This window comes from Macaca thibetana, chromosome 17, assembly GCF_024542745.1.
Source record: "Macaca thibetana thibetana isolate TM-01 chromosome 17, ASM2454274v1, whole genome shotgun sequence".
Taxonomy (NCBI): Eukaryota; Metazoa; Chordata; class Mammalia; order Primates; family Cercopithecidae; genus Macaca; species Macaca thibetana.
Window position 1 is genome coordinate 22,122,925 of NC_065594.1, and position 14,059 is coordinate 22,136,983.

The 14,059-nt window shown below is 39.6% G+C and overlaps 1 protein-coding gene across 1 annotated transcript in view; it reads right to left on the reverse strand.

The window, feature by feature from the left end:
* ENOX1 (ecto-NOX disulfide-thiol exchanger 1) overlaps positions 1-14,059 on the reverse strand; it is a 578,892-nt gene that overhangs the window by 276,840 nt on the left and 287,993 nt on the right. The window contains exon 5 of the mRNA XM_050766189.1: positions 1,667-1,810. The gene's annotated coding sequence lies outside the window, so the exon portion shown is untranslated. The remainder of the gene's footprint in view (positions 1-1,666; positions 1,811-14,059) is intronic.

A 14,059-nucleotide genomic window follows, 5' to 3' on the forward strand; every position in this document is an offset into this window, starting at 1 on the left:
TGAAACAAGCCGGTCACCGAAGGAAAAATACTGCATGATTTCATTCATATGAAGTACCTAAAGTAGTCAAACTCATAAAATAAGGTAAAATTATAGTTGCCAGAGCTGAAGGGAGGAGAAACAGGGAGTTGTTTTACAACAGGTATAGCATTTTAGTCATGCAAGTTGAAAAAATTGTAAGGATTTGCTGTACAACATGGAGAGAGTTAGCAACACTAAAGTATGCACTTAAAAACTGGTTAAAGGGTAGGTTTCATGTTGTGTGTGTGTGTGTGTGTGTGTGTGTGTGTGTGTTTTAATCACAATAAATTTTAAAAAAAAAACAACTAAGAGAAAAAGGAAATTGGATCCCTGGGTATGAAGGTTTGAAAACAAATGGATTTTTATTGGTTTCAGACAGTTCACGCAGAATCTTGCTTGTAGACTAGGTAGGAGCATTTAGGTAACTTCTCACGTCGTGCCCAGCACTTCTGTTTCTATGGATACAGTTATTAGGTTCCAACACACTGTGATATCCTACTGAATTGCCAGGCTAGAAAGCTGAGGATGGAGGCACAACTTCCCATCTACCCCATACCCTAGTAAATACCCCCTGCCTCACTGTTCAATGGGGGTTAATCATGAGGCCCAACAACGAAGGGTACAGTGGGAAAACTGGAGTCTAGCCCAGCACTACAGTAAAATCTACTTTGATTCTTAGTAGAAATAAAAGAAAGAAAAAAAGTAGAACCACAGTAAAGGGCTACTAAGGGAGAAAGCATTTGTCACCATGGACAGAATAAAAGTACCACCAAATGAAATAAATGCCTATGGGAAAAGATGTGTCATGCTAGAAAGTACTGTGCTCCTTCTTCTTTGCTCTTCATTTAGTTTTTATCCATGCAATGTACCAAGCCTTATCCTATATCCTGTTTCTTTTCCCAGCTTTGAAAGATGCATGGACTGAATTTAGCCCTTGGTTAGGTCTTTGTCAGAAAGTGCCTTCAAAATAAAAGTGTTTTACTTGGTACTATCTCAACAGCAAACATGTATTTCCAAAATGAAATGCTTGCTCTGCTAGCAAGCTTTTTCCTTGAGTAAGCAACAATACTGTTAGTAATTTTTCAAACTGTTAATACACATGCACACACACATACAAAATGCCAAGCAAGTCCTGTTCTATCATTTATAAATCATACGGTGAATATCCTCTGGTAGAACTAAATGAAAACATTCAGGGCACTGAGTTTTATAATTTGAAAAATGATAATACTAGTTGATATTGACAAATTCAGTTTTGATTTTCAATGTTTCAAAATATAATTTATCCACAAGGTCTTAAACAATTGAAAGTACTTAACTAAATCTGATATATGTAGATGCTTGGCATAAATTTATTGAATCTATTCAGCTAGAATTTATAAACACAAAAATAAAATTTGTTTTAAGCCAACATGGGGTGTATTTTATTTCTAATATCCTTGTTGCATTCCACAGAGTATACACAAATAAGTATGACAAGATATTTATTTTCATTTATATCTGACTTTCAATGAAATTAAGAAATGAAAATGTTTAAAATCTACTCCCAGAGTTCTAACTGAAATAGAGTATAAATATTTTCCATTAAAAAATATCCCTCAAAATTAATATCTTCAGTAAGAAAAATGAAAAAATTAACACAAACCTTAAAACTGCCAGCAGTTCAGAAGATAAATGTGTTCTTTGGGGACTTGATTGAAACCATGTATTCATAAAAGTCTTTTAAATGGATGCTCTTCACAAAGGAACTCCCATGGAAGACAGCGTGGTTCTGACATACCAGAGGCTTCTGGAAGCAAAGAAAAGCACACGGTTAGGAAATGTCTAAAGTACCATTACTGTCTGTAATGGTATTATTATCACTTGTATGTATTATCAGCATGATGTTATTAATGTCTATCAATTTTGTACCCTAAATCATCTTATTCATCAATGGCAGAGTGGGACAGTAACCTTTCAATATTGTATTTAGAAATTTCTAAAGGTCAGGAGTATTTATAACTAAGCAAACTTCTGCTTTTCCTCTTATCTAGGCTGGGATTGAATAACTGTGGGCAGGGTATGAGCACAAGAGCGGTGACGGTATTTACTGAGTGCCTACCAGATATAAGGCAGTGTGCAAGTGGCTTTTAAATCTGGGATCTTTAATATAAAAACACTGTGATTGAAAAGTATTGGCTCCATTTTACAGATGAGAAAACTCAATGCACAGATTGCTGACCTCAGGCTTAGAACTTGTAACCATCAAAGTTCAAAGGCCTCAGGTCAGGTACTTTCCCTCATCTCACTCTGTAGCCTTGGTGATTTAGAAAAATATTTCCCAAACAGAACTGACAAGAGAACAGATAATGCTTCAACATACTAAATTAATTCAAATATTACTAATTAATTAAGAACTTGTCTTGCCTAATTTGCTTTAGTTTTATATTAAATATTGTCTTATTGAGTCAGACCCACATAAATACAAATGCCCAGCTTTAAGCAGTATATGTTTTTCTTCCAACTTTTCTTCCTTAGGCAAAGAGAGAGAACTTGCTGGAAACTGAGAAGCTCCTTTGTGTTTGATGTGGGATTATGTGCAGCATTACATCAAGGCTGGCACTGCAAACTTCTCATTTTCCTCTGGCCCCTCCATGTGACCCACAGTTCCTCCACTGTCCTGATGAATGAGAACACTTGGTTTTCCTGATTGCATCAGGAACTGAGCCCACATCCTCTGTGGCTATCACTGAGTGATATTACTGTATCTCGTTGTGGCTACATCCACCTTAATGGCTGAGGGTGACAAAGCAAGGGCTCTAGTTGGGTTTCCATTCTCGTTTTTAGTCAACTATCTCTGTTTGTTTCTGATGGTTCCAGTGCCAACACAGAGACCCCCCCAACTTACCCACCACCAGCTGTCCCAGTACCCACTCTCACACTGTGTTGCGGGGTTACTGCTCACCAAATAAATGCTTCAACACACCCCTTGAAATGATAGCTTTGGATGCCATAGACTTTGTCCTGAACCTTTTAGCTCACGGCCCCATCGCATGACCAAAAGTCCCTTAGATGAGACTAGAAAATGATGGAGCCAGGAAGGTCATGCATAACTTTTGAAATTTTTAGTTTATTGGATTTTTGGCCACAAAAGCTTCAGTCATGAATAAAGAAACAAGGGAAAATGATTGATGGTATTTTCAAGTTCTACAGAACCAGAGCCTAGGATTATTACGCAAGGAAAAAGGAAAAAGAACAAAGGAAAACAGAGCTAGTTTATCTTTGCATGAAAGAAGAAAGGTGAGCTTGAGAAAGAATGAGGAAAAAAGACTTGAACCAATGGATCTAAACTAAGTGACATGAATGTGAAATGAACAGCAACTCTTCTTAAAACCTCATACACTAGCATTCTGTTTACTTCATACCACTCAAAAACAAATTATCAGGCCGGGCACAGTGGCCCACGCCTGTAATCCCAGCACTTTGGGAGGCCAAGGCAGGCAGATCACTTGAGCCCAGAAGTTCGAGACTGACCTGGCCAAGGTGGTGAAACCCTGTCTCTACAAAAAATACAAAAATTGGCCAGGCACGGTGGCTCATGCCTGTAATCCCAGCATTTTGGGAGACCGAGGTGGGTGGATCATGAGGTCAGGAGATGGAGACCATCCTGGCTAACACTGTGAAAGCCCATCTCTACTAAAAACACAAAAAATTAGCCAGGCGTGGTGGCAGGCGCCTGTAGTCCCAGCTGCTTGGGAGGCTGAGGCAGGAGAATGGCATGAACCTGGGAGGCAGAGCTTGCAGCGAGCTAAGATCACACCACTGCACTCCAGCCTGGGTGATAGAGCAAGACCCCATCTCAAAAACAAAAACAAAAACAAAAAACAAAAATTAGCCGGGTGTGGTGGTGCACACCTATTAATCCCAGCTATTCAGGAGGCTGAGGTATGAGAATCACTTGAACCCAGCAGATGGAGGTTGTAGTGAGCCAAGATTGCACCACTGCACTCGGACCTGGGTGAGTAAGTGAGACTCTGTTTCAAAAAAAAAAAAAAAAAAAAAAAGTTAGGAAATAGTAGTAGTATTGTTGTATAGCAGATCATGGGTGTTATCGGTGATGGAAAATGTGTTCTGAAGCTCAGAGGAATTGGAGATCCTCTCTGTTGGGGATGAATGGAATCAAGAAGGCTTCAGTGACGAAGATAGCATTTAAGATCAACTATAAGTAAACACACAGACATGATTAGGCATTTATAGAAATTTTATTACAATTGAAAAGCCAGAATATTATATACTTTAGAAAAAAATAGGTTCATGAAATTAGACATTATTTTCCAGGATTTGGTATGAAAATAGATACCTAATCTGACAACACAGCCAGGTAATAGTACAAAGAAAATCAATGTACTGCTACCAAGAGAGGCACACGATCCCATGGGGTCCTGTTCTATTCAACTGTAATCCAAAATGACACCATGGCTTTTAATGGAGCTTGGCAAGCTCTAGACATGCCAATTTTAAACTTAGCCTCAAATTTAAATCATAGGGCTTGAGACTCAAATCTCCAATGTGACCTTTCCTGTGTATTGTTCAAGAAAACAGGTGTGTCACTGTGGACAGAAACCACATGCCCTTTTACTCTGGAAAGTATAATGAAAAGATGTACCGTACTTTTACAAGCACAGAGCCACAAAATGATGGTGGCTGTAATTCCCTAGAAGCAATAAAAGCAAAGACTGTTTGATTTGTAACATTCATTTAGAAATGTCTTATTGCATTAATGAACATTCTTATTTCCCCCATATTTGGGACTTTAATTCAAAAAAAGCTTGGCAGGAATCTCATCATTTATAAATTTAACATATAGTTCCTCTGAATACAGTCATTTTGCAAGGGTTCACTGAGCCACACTACTTCGTCCTTGCCAGACCCATACAATATTGTACTGAACAGAGGAGCTAAAAGCCCACAGTCGCTTGAATTCCCCTATACCCTCCCTATTTCCTAGCCGTGGAAGGTCTAATCAAGGAGAGTTCTAGGGTTGAAATGTGCTCAGGTTTGCCAATGTCATAGTATGACGAGGTACAGCCTTTAAGAGATGATTAGACCATGAGGACTCCTCCCTCAAAGAGGCTTCACACAGCATTCAGGTAGCTGACCCATCTGTCTTCCACCACGTGCAAACACAGCAATACTCCCCACTCCAGAGAAACCATCTTGGAAGTGGAGAGAAGCCGGCACCACAGACAACGGAATCTTCTGGTGCCTTAATCTTGAACTTTCTAGCCTCCAGGACTGTGAGAAAATAAAGGTGTATTCTTTATAAATTACCTAATCAATGGTATTTGTTATAGGAACAACAAACAAAGGCAGAAATTGGTACCAGAGGAATAGGATGATGCTGTAATAAATACCTAAAAATGCAGAAACAGCTTTGGAATCGGGTAATGGGTAGAAGCCGGAATGGTAATGGGTAAATGCTGGAAAAAGCCGTACTGTCACGAACAGAACATTAAGGGCAATTCTGGTGAGGGCTAAGCAGCAGCAGAAGACTAGGGAAAGCCTGACTTTCTTATGGATTACTTAAGTGGTTGTGAACAGAACGTTGGTATAACTATGAACAGTACAGATTATTCTGTTGAGATCTCAGATGGACATAAGGAACAGGGTACTGGAAGTTGGAGGAAGGGCCGTCCTTGTTATAAAATGGCAAAGAATTATGCTGAATTTATAATATATTTTATAATCCTGTCCTAGAACTCTGTGAAATGCACAACTTAAGAGCAATTAACTAGAATATTTGGTGGAGTAAATTCCGAATTTTCCATGATCTCAAATTGTGAGCATTTGGGAAATTTTCAGCTTGGACATGTGGAGAATAAAAAATAAGTGTATTTAGAAGAGAAAACCAAGGGCATGACCAAGTGACTGTTTGGTAAGGAGATTAATAGGGCTAGAAGAAAGCCAGGTGCTATTCATCAAGACAATGGACCAATGACCTTAAACACATTTTGAAGATCTTTGAGGCTGCCCCTCCCATCACGGGCCCAGAGTGCTAGGGCTTTGAGGGCAGAATGGTTTTGAGGAAGGGACCCAGGGTGCCTGGGAGATCTGGGGACTCACTGCCCAGGGCAAGCTCAAGTCTCTACTCCCCACATTCTGGTACAGCATTCCTCAGCCTCCCCAGCTGTGGCTTGAGTGGACCCAGCTGCAGCTGTAAACCTTGGCAGCCTCCATATGGTCGTAATTCTGAGGCTTACAGAGTGCAAGAGCCATGAGGCACAGCTACTTCCGCCTAGATGTCAAAGGATGTCTCAGGAAGCCTTGGGACCTAGGCAGGAACTTGCTTGCCACAAAGGTGGGGCCATGGCAGAGACCCTTCACTAGTGCAATGATTAGTGGAACTGTGGGGTCAGAGCCACTGCAGAGAGGCCTCAGTAGGGCAATTGTTAGTGCAGCCATGGGGGCAGGTTCACTCATAAAATCCCATTATTGTAGAGCCACAGCATGCATCTCCAGTCTGAGAGAGCTACAAGGGCTGAACTCCAACCGGCGAGAGCTTCTTCATGGGCTATGCTCAACAATGTTGTCATAGAAGGGTCTCCTGGAGCCTTGGAGACCCAACCCACCCCACTGTGTCTTGAAGGGAAGACACGAAGTAAAAGATTACTTTCAAGTCTTAAGATGTAATGTTTGCCTTGTTGGGTTTTAGACTTACTTGGGACCTGTTACCCCTTTCTTCTTTGCTATTTCTCCCTTTTGGAATGGAAATGTCTATCCTATGTCTGTCCCATCATTGTATCTTACTTTATTTTTGAGACAGAATCTTGCTCTGTTGCCCAGGCTGGAATGCAGTGTCAGGATGTCGGCTCACAGCAACCTCCACCTCCTGGGTTTAAGCGTTTCTCCTGCCTCAGCCTCCTGAGTAGCCTCCTGAGTAGACAGGTGCTTGCCCCCATACCTGGCTAAAGTTTTTGTGTTTTTGGTAGAGACAGGGTTTCGTCATGTTGGCCAGGCTGGTCTCGAACTCCAGGCCTCAAAGTGATCCACCTGCCTCAGCCTCCCAAAGTGCTGGGATTACAGGCATAATCCATTGCTCCCAGTCCCACCATTGTATTAATATTTTAGAAGCGCACAACTTGTTTAACTTCACAGGTTCATAGCAGGAGAGCAATTTGCCTTGAGATAAATTGTGCCTTGAGTCTCACCCATATAGGATTTAGATGCGACTCTGGTTTTTAGACTTTGAGTTGATCCTAGAACAAGTTTAGACTGGGCTACTGGGATGGAATCAATGTATTTTGCATGTGAGAGGACATAAATTTGGGAGAGGGGCCAGGGTGGAATACTATGGTTAAAATGTAGCCCCTTCAAAATTCAAGTGTTGCCAACGTGATAGTATTAAGAAATTGGGCTTTTGAGAGGTGATTAGGCCATGGGGACTCCTCCCAGGTAAATGAGATTAAAGCCCTTATTAAAAAATGTTTCACACAGCATTTGGATAATTGCTCTTCTGCCTTCTGCCATGTGAGGAAAAAGGGTTCCTCCCCTCCAGAATAACCATCTTGGAAGAGAGCTTCCCTTTCCAGAAAACTGAACCTGCCAGTGCATTCATCTTTAACTTTTCAGCCTCCAGACCTGTGAACAAACAAATTTTTATGCTTTATAAATTACCCCATCTATTGTATTTTGGTATAGCAGCACCAATAGACTAAGAGAGTGAGCCTGTAATAAATACAGAGTATCCTTCTTTATTCCTTTCACTGAAAACCTGTCAACACTATTTTCCATTCATTCCAACTCATGACATCACAATTTATGCACTACCATTGTGTCAGTTCATTCTTAGATTGCTATAAAGAAATACCTGAGGCTGGGTAATTCATAATGTAAAATTTATTTTGGCTTATGGTTCTGCAGCCTATACAGGAAGCATGGTGCTGGTGTCTGCTCCTGGTGCAGCCTCAAGAAGCTTACTATCATGGTGGAAGGCAAAAGGGAGCAGGTTCATCACATGATGAGAACAGGGGCAGGAGAGAAAAGGGAGAGGTCCCAGACTCTTTTAAACAACCAGATCTTGCATGGACTTAGTGAGAATTCGCCTATCACAAAGGGGATGGTGCTAAACCATTTATGAGGGATCCACCCCTCCGTGATCGCATCACGTCCTACCAGGCCCCACCTTCAGGGAATCACATTTCAATGTGAGATTTGGAGGGGACAAACATCCAAATCATATCAACCATAAACTTCTAGCTAGTATTTATTCTTGTAGTTCATCCTGAAAAGAGCCCAAAATGAGTCATCCTCAGGCTATAATGGAGATAAACATTTGAACTAAAGTGAATACGGCAGGGCACTGTGACTCACGCCTGTAATCCCAGCACTCTGGAAGGCTCAGGCAGGCAGATCACTTGAGGTCAGGAGTTCGAGACCAGCCTGGCCAACATGGTGAAACCCCATCTCTACTAAAAGTACAAAAATAGCCAGGTATGGTGATGTGCTCCTGTAGACCCAGCTACTCGAGAGGAGAAGGCAGGAGAATGGCTTGAACACGGGAGATGGAGGTTGCAGTGAGCTAACACCACTGCACTCCAGCCAGGGCAAAAGAGTGAGACTCCATCTCAAAAATAAATAAGATAAGTGAATGAATGCATAGATGAGATAATTCTTAAGATGTAACTCTAATTATATACATCCACTACTCAAGAACTTACAAGGGCTCCCTATTTTCCAAAGATCAGACCTAAGTTCTTCACCAGAAATATCTGCTCCCACCATCCTCTGTAATCTCAAAACAGACTATTTCTGGCCAAAACCCTTGGATCAAGTAGAAATAGTCTCCTCATTATGTTATATAGTGAATCTCAACTAGAGGTGCATCATAGGTGCATGGGGTGTCACCTATGACAAAAGTGACACATGACATCTCTCTTGCCCTCTTTCTCTGATCAGCTGCTACTTTGTGAACCACCCTGTGGAGAGGCCCATTTGGAAAGAAACTGAGGGATGTTTCCAAGACAACAGCCAGTAAGAAACTTGGGCCCTTTGTCTATTAGCCTATGAGAAACTAAATCCTACCAACAACCAATGAGCTTGGAAATATATTCTGTCCAAACTGAGCAGATGCTGCTCTAGTTGAGATGACTGCAGGCCTGGCCATGGCTTTGACTGAAGCCTTATGAGAGACCTGGAGCTGGAGGACCCAGCTAAGGCATGCTCAGATTCCCAACTGTTGTTTAAGCAAAATGAAAATAGGGGCCAGGCCTGAAAATTCCTGAGCAAACAAAACCAGAGGCCTTAAAAATAGCCTTAATCTTGCTTAAATTGCCAACATAAGCAAAACTTAACTCGGGTCACTTCTGAGAAATGCTTACGTTAGAACTAAAACTTAACCCCAGTGCATTATAAGCAGCTAACGAACATAATTACGTTACTAAGGACTTTCCAAGAAGGTACCAAAGAAAAGTCCGTTTTGTAATTGCAAACCAGTCAAATAATTTTATTTTACCTTAGCATTTTCCCAATAAATACTTGCCTCATTCTGTCATTGAGACACTAAACCTCTTGCAATCTGGTGTTCTCCATCCATAAATTGTTTCTTACTCAACTCTTTAAAATTTTATGTCTTAAATTTTAATGCAGTGATAGTTAATTTTATGTTGTCAACTTGGCTAGGCCATGGTACCCAGATAGTTGCAAACACCAGTCTAGATGTTACTGTGAAGATGTTAAAATTAACATTTAATGAGTAGACACTGAGTAAAGCAGATTACTTTCCATAATGTGGGTAGGCCTTATCTAATCAGTTGAATTGCGTAAGGCAACACAGACTGAGGTCCCCAAGAAAGGGAATTCTGCCTCCAGACTGTCTTTGGATTTGAGCTGTAATATTAAGTCTTCCCTAGATCTCCAGCCTGCTGGCCTACCCTGTAGATTTTGGACTTGCCAGTGTCCATAACTACATCAGCTAATTCCTTAAAATATTTCAAAATTATCTCTCTCTCTTCCTCCTCCCCCTCCCTCTCCTGTTGGTTATGTTTCTTTGGAGAGCCTTGACCTTTGAGATAGAACTGATAGGATCTATATATAGAGAGATGTATAAAAAGGGATTTATTAGGGGAATTGGCTCACTTGATTATGGAGGCTGAGAAGTTCCATGACAGGCCAGCCATCTGCAAGCTGAACAAGAGAAGCTGATAGCAAGGCTCAGTTCAAGTCTGAAGGCCTTAGAACCAAGGAAGTAGTAACTCTCACACCAAGCCCAAAGGCCTAGGAGCCTAGGGGCATTCCTGGTGTAACTCCTGGAGTCCAATGACAAGAGTCTGGACTTCTGATATACAAGGACAGAAGGAAAAGGGAGTTCTGACTTCCAAAGAGCAAGTATTCACCATTCCCCTGCCTTCTTTTTCCATCTGGGACCCCAGCTGATTGGAGAGTACCCGCCCACGTTGAAGGCAGATCTTCCCCATTCAGTCCACTGACTCAAGTGCTAATCTCTTCTGGAAACACCTTCACAGATTCCCCTGGGGGCAGCCCTATCATTCTAATCAAATGCCAAAACAGTCCATCCAGGTTTCCCTTTCAGCAGGAGAAGGACAAGCTCAGTGCCTACTGAAGCACTGAGAATAATTAATACTTTACCAGCTATCTGGGTATCCCTTTGTTTTAGTCTATTCTCACGCTGCTATAAAGAACTGCTCGAGACTGGATAATTTAGAAAGGAAACAGGTTTAATTGACTCACAGTTCTGCATGGCTGGGGAGGAATCAGGAAACTTATAATCATGGCAGAAGGTGAAGGGGAAGCAAGGCATCTTTTTCACAAGGTGCAGGAGGGAAAATGAATGGAGAAATTACCAAATACTTATAAAACCATCAGATCTCATGAGAACTCACTATTGTAAGAACGGCATGGGAAAAACTGCCCTTATGATTCAATTTCCTCCATCTGGTCTCTCCCTTGACATGTGGGGATTATGGGGATTACAATTCAAGATGCGATTTTGGGTGGGGACACAGCCAAACCATATCACCCTTAGACCAGTCACACTGACACCCAATCAACCATCACAGTAATCACAATTAACTAATATGAAGACCCACAGATACTGTGAGACTAATATGACAGCCCTCCCATCACACTTATCACATTGAATTATAATTTTTGGATTCTTCTCTAATATGGTAAGCTTCATGTTCTGTCAAGGCAGAGACCACGTACATTATGTTTGCAAACAAATCTTGTACTGTGTCCAGCACAGTGCACTACATTCTTATTAAACAAATGAGTAAAAAATAAAGCTTCACCAGCAGTGTCTTCATATAACCTAAGAAAATGATGGAACAGTCCCCCAACTAACTTATTGTTTACAATGTATTTGTACCTTTATTGAAGGTACCTTTAACAAATATTGTAAGAAGGCACATATATTCATTTTTTCACAATAATAAACAAAATAGTAGAGATGAGACAAATCATGACACGTGGTGAGTGACACACAGAGTGGAGTTTTATGGAGTTGGAGAATAAGATGAGTGTGAAATTGAGAATAACAAATTTGAAATTTTGTAGGCTGGTTTAGAGCTATCAGAAGTATCAGATTTGTATCAGATTTCAATTAAAAGTGTTTTTGAAGATGAATGTGGCATCAAAGTTTAGAATAAGAAAAAAGGCTACTACTATTTGAATAGGTCAATTAGATAGTGGTGGAAATATAAAGGTAGGGTTGGATGGAAGAAAAATGCAGAGAAAAAATTCCATCAATTAGATGAAATGGATAATGAGAAAAAAAGATGTAGTCAAAGATTATAGGAATATTTTGAGCCTAGGTGTGGGGGAGATTGTAAGAACACTGACAGAATGCGGGGAGATTCAAGAGGGGAGAGGGTATATGTCTGCATGCTTAGGGAATGTAAAATGATAGTGACTTTACTTTGAGATATGCCAAGTTTGAGAAATGCCACATTCCTTCCTATGTTTTATGAATACAGAAAATCTAAGTTTGATAAATCTTTCACCAAAGATCAGTAGAGACTATCAAAGACTATCTTTAATTTATTGTTCAGTGAGTATAATATATGGTAAAATGCACTGATTTTAGGTGTACAGTTCACCAAGCTTTGATAAATGTACCTTCCCAAGTAACCTACACACAAGTCAAGATACAAAACATTTCCATCACCCCAGAAAGTTTCCTTCTAGCCCCACTCAAATGTGAAATTCCAATGTCTATCACCATAAATGCCTTTGCCTATACTTGAACTTCGTATATAATCATACAGTATACCATATAGTATATGTTCTTTTATGCCTGGTTCCTTTTGTTCAATGTAATGATTACAATTCTTGTTAAATCTTCCAGTAGTTAATTCATAAGTATTCCATTGTATAAATGACTAGTAACGTACTACATATAATATTACATTATATGAATTTACCATAACTTATTCATTCTCCTGTCTATGGTCATTTGGCTTGATCCAGTATTTGGCTATTAATAAACACAGCTATTATGAACATTCTTATCAAGGCTTTATGTTCTTATACAAAGCCATATATCCTTTCATTCTTAAGTAAATAGGTGTGAGGTTGCCAGGGCATAGTTAAGATACATGTTTAAGTTTATTAAAGACCCACTAGTTTTCAAAAATTGTTGTAATATGTTATACCCTAAGGAGCACAGTACAAGAATTTCAGTATTACCACGTCCTCACCAATGTTTAGTGAGCTCAGTCCTTTTATTTTTAGCTTTTTCTAGTGGATGTGAAGTGGTACTTAAATTTGCCTTTCCCTTATGGCTAATGGTATCATTATTATGCCTTCAAATGTTTATTAAACATTCTTATCTTCTTTTGTGAAGGTTCGTTTAAGTAATTTGCCAATTGGAAGAAATACTTTCTTTGTATTTCTTGAGTTGTAAAGATTTGTTATATATTCTATATTCAATTCCTTTTTTATACATATGTATTGCAAACTATTAATATTTTCCCTCTCTGTGGCTTACCTATTAAAAAAATTCGTATAGGGCATCTTTAATGTTTGTGGAGTACAGTTTACTGATTTTTTTCTATAATGTGAGTGCTTTTAGTATCCTAAGAAATAGTTATCATCTTTTGACTTTTTCTAGAAATCTTACAAAGTTTACTTTCATGTAAAGATCTAATTCAAAGTATATACTTTGAATCAATTTTTGTGTATGTCCTGAAGAAGGTATTAAGGTTCATTTTGTTTCAATACAGTTAAAGAATTGCTCTAGCAATTGACTCTCTCTCTCTCTCTCTCTCTCTTTTTCAAGAGACAGGATCTTACTCTGGTTGCCCAGGCTAGAGTGCTGTGGAATGATCATAGCTCACTGTAACCTAGTACCCCTGAGCTCAAGCAATCCTGCCTCAGCCTCCCAAGTAGCTGGAATTACAGATGTGCACCACCATGCTCAGCTACTTTGACTATTTATTTAGAGATAGGGTCTCACTATGTTGCCCAGGCTGGTCTCAGACTCCTGGGCTCAAGCAATTCTCCCACCTCGGCCTCCCACAGTGTTGGGATTATAGGTGTGAGTCACCACACCCAGTCTCCATTTCTTAATGAGCCTTTCTCCTATATGTAACAAAATTGCTTTATTATTAAATCAATTTACTGTATAAGTCTGTGTCTATTTCATGACAACATATTCTGTTCCATTTATCTATTTGTCTATCCTTGTCTAATACCATATTTTCTTATCAATGCTTTTGTAGAAGTCTTGAAATCAGAAAGCTAGTCCCCCAGCACTGTCATTCTTTTTCCAAAATAATTTGACACTAATAAGTCCTTCTAATTCTGTATAAATTTTAGAACCAATTTATCAATTTCCACCGAAAAAACCAAACTTTTGGAACTGTGTTAAACATAAACATATTTTGAAGAAAAAAATCTTAATAGTCTTCCATTTGCAATTTCATTTACCAAATATTTCTTACTGTATAGAAATAGCATTGATCCTTTACATTTATCTTGTATCCTGAAACCTTGTAAATTCAAGAAATTTTTGCTAAGTTCAAATAGATCTTTTTTAGAT